General features: G+C 51.6%; 1 pseudogene; it reads right to left on the reverse strand.

Annotated features, from left to right (window-relative positions):
- Positions 1 to 7,290: 7,290 nt before the first annotated feature.
- On the reverse strand, positions 7,291 to 7,854 carry LOC103775152 (annotated as a pseudogene).
- Positions 7,855 to 12,091: the final 4,237 nt, after the last annotated feature.

Raw genomic sequence — 12,091 nt, forward strand, 5'->3', positions numbered from 1 at the left:
ACCCTGAGCAAATACACGTGCTTTTCCCATTACCATTCCCTTCCTCACTTCAGGCTCTCTGCCCTAACACACAGGCTAAACCCTTTCTGCAACAACAGCAACAACTGATCAAAACAATTCAGCTTTTCTCCAAATAATGGAATGTGCTTCAGCTGGAAATATTCACGGCTGGGTGGGAATTGTTTCTTGATGGGCCCTGAGCACGCTGGTGTCAATCTGTTTAAATGACTCGCAGTCTTTTTTACCTCCAAGGGGTAATTTTGTTTTTCTGGTGCTGGTCTCACAGATTAATCCATGGCAGATGGAGTCAGAAGCATCCACCTCATCTAGCTTGTTTTCCACCTTAGCTTGTTGAGCTTGTGATCCTTGAAAGATCTCCTCACACCTATTCACAGGCCTGGAAATCCCAGTGAGCTCCTAAAAGACCATTCAAGTTATGATCATGCCTCAATAAAGTGAATAAATTTAAGGTTTTTTTTTCTTAACCTCTCAACAGATGCAGGTGGCAAAACAGCTGCTGACTTCTGCAACCTGCAGATATAGCCCCCGTTCATATTTTCCACCTTCTGGAAGACCTGTGTTCTCTGTGGGCTCCCTCATAGCTGTGCTCATCTTGTAGGCAAGAAAGTGTTTCATGGATCTGTTTTGTGAAAGAACTCTTCCTATGGAACGCCCTGTAGGCAAAATACTTTCTGTGTCTTTTGAGTGCTCTGTAGAGTGAATATAGCTGTGGCAGCAACACATCCAGCTGGCACCTTCTCAGGCCCACTTCATCAGGGCATCTGAGCAAGATGTTGCCTTTTATTCCCCACACCCTGACCACACATCCCCCCTGACAAGCAATTAATGCACAGTTCTGCTGCAGCAGCCAGGCTGAGCCTGGCCAGCCCTCCAGGTACCAATTCCTGGAACACACGCTGTGCTGGGGGCGTGGGGAGGGTCTCACAGCCACCAGGCTCTGCCAGAGGAGATGGAGATGCCTCAGATGCCCCCCGTGCCCCTGCTGTTGTGCAGCCAGCTGTGCTCCTCTGGAGCTGCAGGGCACGTTTTCTCAGTCAAGAGCAGCTGACTGATGGATTTGAGGCTTTTTTTTTCAAGGAATCTTCGCTGTCTCCTTCTAAAGGGAATCGTTTCAGGAGGTGGAGAAGGACAGGGGCTTGCTCAGGGAATCTGGGACGGGCTCATTATGGAATCAGAGCTGTGAATGCCTCCAATGCTCAGTGCAGACAGACTTGTCAACAGCTCTGCATTTTAGGCCATTTTTTTTCCTTAGGTCAGTAATGTGAATTCAAACTTGTACACAGAGCTCAGAGGGGAAGGTAAGAATCTTCCAAATCTGGCTCTCCTTTGTCATCCTCACACTGAAGACTGATGGTGAACTAAGGCATGAAAAAATGAGGCTCCCCAAAACCAGCCAAAAGGGATAAGCCCCAGCAGGTATGCACCTGCTTTTTATTATAGAATCACAAAATAATTCAAGTTGGAAGGGACCTCAAAAGGCCACTTGGGCAATCACTGAAGTCAAAGCTCTTTCCTCCTTTAATGAAGTGAGAACTTCTCCTGTTTCACTTTATGACTGCTGGGTTTGATTTTTGCCCATTTCCTTCCATGGGGATCATGGACATTGAACCATAACAGTCAGAACCTTGCAAGGAGTGTTTTGGTTAGACCCACAGAGCAGTTTACAGCAGTCACATCGTGTGTTTTCACAGAGCATCACTGCCCTTGCTCAGATAAGCACAAAGATTCTGCAAGAGGGAATATCTGGGAGGTTATTTATTATTTGTCAAGAAGTCCCCAAGGGACACTTGCCTGAGGTGTAAAGAAGGTCAGGAGAAGCTCTGCTCTTCCAGTTTACCTCTCCAGATAGAAACCATGCTGGGTTTTTTTCATACATTCCTTGTCTTTTCTGTCTTTCACTTACAGTTCTGGGCATGACTAGATTTAAGTCTAGGTCGTGTAGAAAGTGCACAAGTACATTTTAATGCTTCCCATGGATTCACCCTTCATCCCCTGCAGACAGCAAGCTGCACCCAGGAGACATCTGTCCAAAACCAGTTGTCAAGGAGACCCTGTGAGATGAAATGTGTTAGTCACAGAGAGCCACGGGCTAAGGAAACACCAGGATGTGGTGGCTGAAAGACATTTATCATCCTCCCTCTCTCTTTTTTTACACCCTTGCTTCTCCGCAGCTTGCTAGCACTTTAGTTTTCAGCACCTCTCTGGGCAGAAGGTTATTTCCCTCCATTTTACAGCTGAGGTAAAAGAAGCCAGACTCAGAAGTATTTCCACTGCAAAGGAGATCTTTGTGCAATGCCCAGGGAAACTCTGCTAACGCCTTGCAGCCCTCAGACATCTCCTCTGTCCTTGCAACTCTGATAGCATCCTTCCTGCTCAGCATTTCTTCCCCATCTCAAGGGTGGTGTTAGCATGTTCCTTCAGCTCCAGATGCTGTTTTGAGTGCAACTCCCCCAGCACACGTGGTGGAGATGGAGGGACAGGGGAGCTTTCACTTGGCCCCCTGATGAATGACTGTGATGAATGGGAATTGCTTAGGAGAGAAGAGTGCTGCTTGCTCTCCTTCAAACGAAGCAGGCAGGTGCATGGTTTAGCTGAGGCCACGGACAGGAGAAGGCTGAGCCCACAGCTGGCTCTTACACACAGAAGTGCTTTGTCTTTCCAGCTCCAGGAGCTGTGCCTCAGCTCCTTCTGTGCTCAAAACTCTCTCATCTCCAGCTGTCTTTGGTGCTTTAGCTGTACTCAGTTCTGAGATATCTCAGATCATTAGACTATGGCCCATCTCAAACTCTTAGTGAAGGAGGGGAGTGTGTTGAGGCAGGAGACAGCTCGAATCAGAACAGAACACAGACCTTTCAAAAGAGAATTAAGGAAGAGTTTATCACCATGCTGCTCAGGTCTTGAGTCAGAGCAGTGACTCAGACATGGGTCACCCACATCCCGTGGAGGTGACCTACAACCACACTCCTGAAGCTTCTGGCCCATGGGAGTTGTTTCATCCAGTGTGAGCATTTTCAGTATTAAAGGGTGTGAAATTGGGTTTTCCATGAAAAGACACCCACTGAGGTTCTATATTTTCTTAGACTTTAACTCCAGCAACCATTGACGACCAAGTAAACTTGTTTCATGAACAGATGTTCACCCTACCTGGCGTCCTCCCATGAAACTTTCTGGTGAATTTTAATGCATAATCCCTCCAGAGAAGGAGACTCCACAACCTCTCTGGCACCCTCAGAGCAAAGAAGTTTCTCCTCATATTTAGGTGGAACCTCCTGGGTTCCAGTTTGTGCCCATTGCCCCTTGTCAATGGCAAAACTTTGCAAAAAGTAATGATTTTCCAGGAAAAAAAAATTGTTAAATAGAAAGAAGTAGTGTTTTTCTCAATCAAGCAGCTACCATCCTCTTTGTTTTGTTTGGCTTTTTTTTGAGGAAAGTGGAAGTTGTATGATAGGAGATGGGAAGGGACTAAGCAGTCTAAAAAGCAAAACCTACTAAGTACTGGCCTCATGGGTGCACTAGGAAGAAGGAAGAAAAACTATGCATGGAGAAAAAGAGATAGACTGGTAGAAACTTGTGTCTCAAAATAGCAAAACCCATTCACACGAGCTACTCTCCGTTGTGCAAACACTGTCAGGATGTGTACTGAAAACAAATGAGTTCCATCCTTCGATGGCCATGGCCTGACAATTACTGGAAATAATCCAGCTCTGAAGGCAGGAGCCAAGTTAGTGTTAACTCTGAAATGAGTGGGAACAGCAGAGCACCAGCCCCTTCCCCCTGCTGCTCACGTTCTGTGTCTGCTCCCAGGTCACCCCACCCGTCCTGCTGTGTTTGCCCCGTGGGCTGAGTGGGTTTCACGGACTCTCCTCCCCCGTTGCCCCATGGATTTGTTGTGCCACACACAAGAACCTCTTGCAAGGCTCCCCTGCTGTTGCTTGTCCCCTCCCCTGCCATTGCTCCCCCATGCTGGAACAGCAAAGGACCACGAGCCACTCCAACAGGCCCAGAAGAGAGGTTTTGCTCCAGGACACCCACAGAGATACCCAAAAAACCCCAGCGGTGTGTCTAGGGCTGAGAAGCCACAGCTTCACCACACTCAGCAGCAGCAGCATGGGAAGACCTGAGTGTCACGTCAAGCAGCAGGAGCACAGATCCTCCAGCAAGATGCCATCTGTGAGGTCATTTGCAACCCAGGACTCCTGGAAGGAGCAGTGCTGAGAGAAAGGAGGGGATTTCCTCGGCTGCTGCTGTTATCAGGCTTCCCTCCTCCAAATACTCTAAGGAAATGGGCTTGCTAAAGAGTGTTCTGCCAGTTTGCTCCTCTTCATTGCTCTGCTTACAGCAGAGGTCTGCATTATCTTATCTGCTGCTCAGTGCATGGCAATGCCAGCTCAGGAACCAGCACACATTCTGCTTCCCTTTGCATGGATCTCTGCAGAAAAGCTCAGGGCACACACTCTTCTCAGCAGACTGTAGCAGGGTGAAACATTGTGGGAGAAGCATTAACCAGAGAGTGTAAGGAAAGCCCAGCCCAAATCCTGGTAGTGAAGCAGTGCCAGAGGACTGAACCAGGCAGGTGGAGGAGGGAGGAGGGGAAAGTCCCATTTTCAGAGTGCCAGCCCAGCTTCTGCTTTCCCCTGTGGCAAAAGCAGTGTGTGCTTCATTCCAGGGGGACGCTGCACACAGCACCCCCCGTGCATCAGAAAGGTTGGCTGGCCAGCTGGCAACACCCCCCCAACCTCTGCAGCAGAGCCAGCTGCTCTGGTGCAACCTCCTACTGCCAAACTCCTGCCTCTTCTGCTCCCAGATGCATCAGGATTAAAGAAAAAGAGCCAGACTCCTTCACTGTGATGCCGTGTAACCAAACTGCTCTGGGATTTACACCCTCTGCTTCCTGATGGGAGAGAAATCCAGCTTCAGTGATGAGGCTTCTCCTCCTTTTCCAAGTGGCAATGCAGCAGTGGGTGGGCTGTCACAGAGCCCACGTGCAGCTGCAACAGGTCCTTGGTGATTAAATGCAAAATTCATCCAGGACAGGAGGTTCTGATTCAGCCTAGAGGTGTTTCCGAGCCCTTTACAGTGTGCTCCCTCTGGAAAGACCTACTCATCTTTCAGGCAGACACTTTTTGCTGCCTTTTATCTCTGAGAGGTAAAGTCTGGAAGCAGAGCAGGGTTGTCGAGTCCCTTTTGAGTGCTGCTCCCTGGATTTCCATGACCTGAGGGATTACCTGGAGTCAGTGAGACTGAAATACCTGCCTCTGTTCAAAAGGCACAGCAGGTGATGAGGGGAAGATGTTGTCCTCTGGATCATCTAGGAGCTGCCTTGCAGAATGAGCTGAAGTATTTCCCAGCCCAGTTTCTGGATCTCTACAGTGCTTTGACAAGGACAAGCACTGTCAGTCTGTAGTATCATATGTGTTTATAGTTGGCCCTGACCTGTTTTAGCAGAGCAAGGATTTATTCAGCAGACAGGGAATGTTTAGTCCTTCTGGAAACTACTGTATCCCCCATGGAAAAAAAAACAAACAAATATTGTTTCAGAAGCAGCTACCTCAAAAAACTAAACGGCCAGAGAGATGGCACCCCACCATATCCCAGGGAGGCTGCCAAGAGCTCCTGTCTTATCTGGGAACAGGACCTGCTTTTTGAAATCCTGCAGATGTTTTGAAGGCTCTGTTTGCTTGCTGCCTTCGAGGCTTGTGCTTTGGGCTGGTGTTTATTGCACTACTGGAAGGCAGAGTAATTCCCTCCCTCACACCCTCGCTATGGTTAGGGGAGGTCTCTCCATTCTTTTGGGATCTGCCCTCACTCCCCGACTCCTCTGTGCCCTGGACTTATGCATTTGCTTCTCCTTTTCTGCCCCATTCTCCAGACTCAGTCACACACGGCTGCTCTTTAGCAAGCTCTTCTCCCAGTGACTTTCCTGATACCTTCCCACAACTCGCATGACCCACCCTCTGCTCGGATCTGCCCGAGGAGCAGAAGGAAAGGAGCAGTTTGCCTGGATATCTGAAAGGGGCAAAGCATCAGGGCTATGCACAGGCAATAACTGAGGCAGAAAATGCTACGTTCCTGCTCAGGGGTTTAAAGAGAGCACAGCCTAGGTGATGGCAAGGACTTTACACCAGGAGTCACTTAAAGTCATTTGCTGGGAGATCCAAAATCAGCACAGACAGAAAATATCTCCTTCTCCTAAAACCAGACCAAGATCCTGCTGCCAAACCAGAGCACCACGAGCCCTGTTGTGGCAGCTGTCTCTCTGCAGGGCACACAGCAGCGAGCAGAACATGCAGCATCACCCCCAGAGCAACAACCCCCTGAGCGCTGCTGGCTCCAGAATCTCCAACCCTCACCCCAGCCAGCTCAGCCACTGCACAGGGACTGGCCAGGGTGGCCTGAGAGCAAAGCACAGCCCAGTGCTCAGCCCACACCCCCCATCTCTGCCAGGACACGACTCAACCCACCAGCTTTTGGGGGTTATTTTAAGCTGACACTTTTTGCCAGCCAAACTACCCAGGCCAGCTTGCACTGCCATCGGGGTGCTGTGTAGAAGCTGTGAACTGAGCAGTGTCTGCTTCCTCCAGCATCTTCACGCTACCCAGCTCCTCCACCTCCCCAGACTGGGATCAGAGCTGAGCCTGATTTGTTTTGGTTTTTCCCCCTTTTCTCTAACACAGCACCCAGAAGGTTCCCAGCTGCTGTTCACGCTGTGCAGCAAACCAGGATTTATGAGCCGTGACCACCAGGAACAAGCAGAATAATTTTCCCTTCCACATTTTCAGCAAGGCTACAAACACCCAGGAAAATACAACTTGCTAATAGACATCACTCAGACCATCCCTAAATGTCTGCCTCTTTTGCTGGCCTCTTTCCAGCCCTCTCTACTTTCCTCAGGTGACTAACATCCACTAGCCATAGCAAGAGACCCTGAAGCCCTCTCTGATGCCCAGCAGGACCCATCTGACTCCATGGTCTGGCACCGAGCAGCTGTCTGAGAGCCATGGGCCTCGTGCAGGGTGGAAGCTGGACCTGCTGCAAGCCCCTTGCAGGGCTGGTCCTACAGAACTCCCTGTTAGGACTCCAGCAAACAAACTTCAACTCAACAGGCTGCCTCCTCCTCCTCCTCTTCTGTGCCAGAGTCCAGCAGGCACCACTCACTCATCGCACTGTGCCCACACGAGCTGGCCACCTCCAGTGCTGTCCTGCTCCTGCAGCACCACCACTGTCCACACACCCCGAGAAGAGAAAAGCAGAGTGTCTGCTCATACTCACAGTTTTGAAGTCCTCATGGTTGCACTCCTGGCCTTTGAATTTGCAGTACAGCATCATATCCTTCAGGTCGTGGCCAACCCGTGCCAGGAATTCCTGCATGTTGAAAACTTTGGGTTTATACTGTTTAAAGTTGGCCTTTTCTTGGAGGATAGCTAAGACAGAGGGGTCGGCCAGGTGCGGGTTGGGGATCTGCAGGTTGACATCCAGCAGAGCCAGGAGCTCCCCAGCATGGTACAGGTCGTTGGTGGTGAGCCGGGAGAAGCGGAACTCGTTGAGGTTGCAGATGGTGACAGCAGGGAAGACCAGGCTGTTCGCCACCACCTCGTCCACTTTGGTCACGTGCTGGTAGGAGAAGTAGAAAGCCACTCGGTCTGAACTCTCAACCAGGAGGAGACCCAGCGAGCCCACGAAGGCCAAAGTCCAGAGCAGGCGCCGGAGGGTCACCGGCCCGTAGACAAAGACGTGTCGGATCCCGTGGAGCGTGGAGGTGTTGGCAAAAATCTGGATGCTGGAGGGCTGCAGGCTGCCCAGGCTGCCCTCGCTGGTGCTGTCCTTCAGATCCATCAGGGAGAGATAGTTCAATCCCGGCGCTGCTTTTGGGGTCGGTCTGTAGCTGGAACTGGGGTCTGGATTCCTCCCCTCCCCTCTCCAAAGTGATTAAAGCCGTTTAGAGGCAGCAGGGAGGAGGAGAGGCTCGGGCCAGCTGCTCAGAGTTATCCCACAAGCTCAGCAGCAGCTTTGCAGGGGTAAATATTTATACAAAATCCATCCAAACTCTGGCTCTTGATTTCCTCGGTGCGATCAGCAGGGCTGGTTTTATTCCGGGAGACACCAAGGTGATGTGGAAGGGGTTGTGGGTGGGCAGCACAAGCTGAGCCAATGGAAATAAAGTCCTCCCCCTCCACACACATCCACACACCGACCAGAGAGATGAGATTAAGAGAGAGAAAGAGCTTAAAACCAGGGAAGGCAGCTCCCAGCCTGGCCAGCCCGAGGCTGCAGCTTCCCAGAGCGGAGGGTTGAGGAGCAGGGGGTCCTTCAGTCCCCCCGGGGGATGCTCCCCGAGCTCTCAGGGTGCCAGCTGCTGGATCCAGAACCTCTCTTCTTCCTCACCTGGGATGGGCAAGGCTCCAAGAAGTACCACCCCAAAAACCCCACCCGGCTTGATCTCCGGGAAAGGTGGGCAGCAGATTTAGCAGAAGTAGGAGTAGGGAAGGAGGAGGGAAAGGGAAAGGCTGAAAAAAAAATATAGAAAAGGGGGGAGGAAAAAATTGCTGCTCAGCTCCGGGCACACAGAGCGAGCAGGGGAAAAAGCAGCAGCCTGCAGGCTCTGCTCTGTCACACGGCAGCTCGGATCAAAGCCCAGGAGGAGCAGAGGGGCTGCAGCATCTCCTCCCCCCGCTCCGGGCTTGAGCCCAGCCAGGAGTTCCAGATGTTGGGCTTGCCGCCGGGATGGGGGGTGGGGAAGCTGCTCCCAGATGTGCGCTCAGCCGGGAGGTGTGGAAGGGAGGAGACGGATGCGGGAGGGAAAGGGGGAAAGGTTTTTCCTACCCCAGAGCTCCTGCAGAGTCCTGGGGCGATGCCTCCGCGGCCGAGAGCATCCTCGGGAGGTGGGAACCAGCAGCGCTCAGCCCTGAGACTCTGAGCAGGGTCTGGGGCAGCTCCTTTCGTGGTGCAGAGCAATAGTTTTCCCTGGTTTTGTTCAGATCCAGAAGATAAAAAACAAACAAACAAACAAACAAACAAACACCTGGTTTTCTGTCCATCCAGCCCCCAGCACTATGGCAGGCAGGGGTCCCAGGGCTATGGTAGCACCCCCGAGGTGACTTTCCCCTCTGGGATGAGCTGGAAGCAGAGGGTCAAAACACAGACAGAGCCCGGCACAGGCTGCAGAGTGATGCCCAGAGACTCTCAGCCATCCGTGAAGTTACCTCAAGGACAACCCAAAGATTATCTGGGACAAAGTGAGCCTGGTTTGTGTCTGTAACACCAAATGCTGTTGTCACGAGAGCAGACCCTGAAAGAGCCTTTGCACTGTTTGGCCCCTTCACCTCTTCAGGTGCTTCACCTCCACTGACAGACCCCTTGGCCATGAGCCACCCTGTCCCTCCTTCTCCTGATGAGATGTTTCAGCTTTTACTGCCTCCAAAGCCACATTTGGCCCTGGCAGCCAAAGACAAGCCCAACTGTGGCATCCCCCAAGCATCTCTCAGGCTGAGCTGCTCATCCCAGCATGGCTATATGGCAGTGCAATGCTGCTCGTTCCATGTTACACCAGGGAAACTGAGGCAAAGAGGACAAAGGACTCACATACAGCCACCTAGAAAACTTGCAATACAGCCACGAGTTGAACTTCCCAGTAGGTCTTTTCAGCAGACCAGGTTTTTGCTCTAAAGCTGAATCCCTCCTTCCACAGCCAAAAGGCTCCAGGTCTGTGCCAAGACCTTGGTCAGTCCTCATGGACAGCTGGGGTGCAGAGGGAGCAGGAGCTGCCACCAGAGGCTGGATTCCTCTTTGAACAAACCCACATCAGCCCTGAAATGCAAAAAAAAAGGTCCCTCCTTCTGTATTTCTGCTCTGACCGAAAGCCAAGCTCTCAATGGGAGCCCACTTGTGGCTCAACAGAGCTCTGCCTCTTGGTTATTGAGCAGAAATTCAGCCAAGGGGAGGCCTTACAAACCTCCTGCACCTTGCTGTGCCCTCTCCAGGAGGGGTGGAGAAGACAGCATCGAGCAGCCCCAATCCACATGTGAACCAGCATTAGAGCAGCTGAGGGCAGAGGCCACAGCACCCTTGTTCCTGACCTCCAGCCCTCGCTGCAGGCCTGCCCTTGTGCTCAGAACCTCCCTACAACCAGGGTCCAGACAGCCCCTAGAAGTTTCCAGGCAGGAATGGACTCACTCCTTTTCCCACCCATGGCCAACCCACCTGCAGATCTCCCTCCTCTCCCCCCAGCTGTGGTTTTTGGCTTGCTGCATTGATGCTTTCCTTTGTTCCCCATGTGTGCTGCCTCTACAGTCCCGTTTTCTGTAGTTCTTACCAGAGACCATCTGCTGCCTTTTATTATTTAACTGTGTAGAGAGCTTTGGCTGCAGCCTGCAGGAAAAAGCACCGTGCCCAGAAGCTCAGCTTGGCACCCACACCAGCTAGCCAAGCTCCACTCCACTGCTCATGGGGCCTGGGGACAAAGCAGGGGACAAATCTCTCCAGGTAGTACCTGTGGCTCAGGTCCTACCCAAGAGCTGCTGTTTGCCACAGTGTCCTGAGAGCCAAGGAAAGCAGCTCTGGTCGTGCCTGGGGCTGCACAAGGGGATGACCCCAGCAAGGATGGGGGAGATAGGTTGTAAGGGATGCCAGCAGGGTTGGCACCTCTTGTTACCAGGTCATCTATGGGTGGATGTGCATGGTAAGGACAGAGCAGCCAAGGTAGTCCTCTAAAAGCCTTCTGAGATGGCAGAACCCAGCTAAGGAGACCTGCACTCTCCTTCCTCGGGGTCACCCAGCTCAGGGGTGTGCATCCCTGGGCTGTGAGGTGGCTGCTTTGGGAGCTCCTGACCCAACCTCCGCAGCTGAACATCCCTCACAGAGGCTGCTGCTTCAAATCTCCCTCAGAAACAAGGGCAGAGGAGCCAGGTGGGCTCAGAAGTCCCTCAGGAAAGCCCCTTTTTCCTCCCTACAGGGATGCAGTGATGGGGCGGGACGGGGGAGCCAGGGTGGCTGGGGGACAGTGAGCAGAGCTGGAGCCCTCTGGTTTGCACAGCCTGTGCCTGCCCTCTTGTGTCTCAAACCCATGATGCACAGCTCAGGAGGAGGGATCCCAGCCCTGAAACTCGTGGGAAATGGGTTTATTCGGGGAGGGAGAAGAGGTGGAGAGGGGTCCCCCTACCTATGTGAACCCCTCTGCTTCCATAGCCCCACCTAAGCCCTCCCAGAAACATCCCAGGCGAAAGATGTGCACTGGGAAAGTCAGGACTGGCTTTACAGGCAGAAAAATGGGTGGGTTTAAATATCAAAGGAGCTTCTTCAGCCTCCTGTGTGCTTCAGCACATGGGCCCCAGCACCCTGGGCCAGAGCTCTCCCCTTAGCATTGGACATTGCTGCATTTCCTGACAACTTGTTGGTTGAAGTTTCCATCTGGGCTTGTTTAGGGAAAGGAAAAAAGAAGCAAAGCAGAAGCAGTGATGGTTGCAGCCCAGGGGTGGTTCATCTCCCCTGGCCCAGCCTCAGACCATTTGCATGGTGCTGCCTTTCCAAATGGGAACATAGTGTTGAATGCTGATGTTTCCCCTGAAATTAAACCCCATCCTTTCCCAAGTACCTTTGGCACCCTTGAATGGCTTTTTAATAGACATGGAAAATTGAAATTTTGATTGGTTTTCAATGTATGTAATATTATGCCTGGATTTATAATGGGGTGTAAAATGAAAGCGATTCAATCAATTAAAGAGGAAAAAAAAAGGTTCCTTGAAAGAAAACCAAAAATATTCAAAGGGTCAAATATGGGAAACACCTTCTAAAAGAAGGTCAAATATGGGAAACACCTCCTAAAAGAAACTGTTAGAAGATAATAAAGTGATTTTAATCCATTTTGATACCCCTGCCCTCCCAAAAAGGTGCTGATGAACCCATCCTATTGACAGGGAGCTGGATCAGCATCTTCCACTGGCAGAATGATGTGGTGGGGGGGAGGATTTCCCCACTAGCTGTGCCTGGCATCCCCAGCAGCAGAGAGGATGCTCTGGGATGCCTTCCTCCTCCTCCTCCTCCTCCTCCTCTGCCTGCAGAAATATTGTAGGACACG

The sequence above is a fragment of the Merops nubicus genome, unplaced genomic scaffold, assembly GCF_000691845.1.
Source record: "Merops nubicus isolate BGI_N331 unplaced genomic scaffold, ASM69184v1 scaffold12316, whole genome shotgun sequence".
NCBI lineage: Eukaryota > Metazoa > Chordata > Aves > Coraciiformes > Meropidae > Merops > Merops nubicus.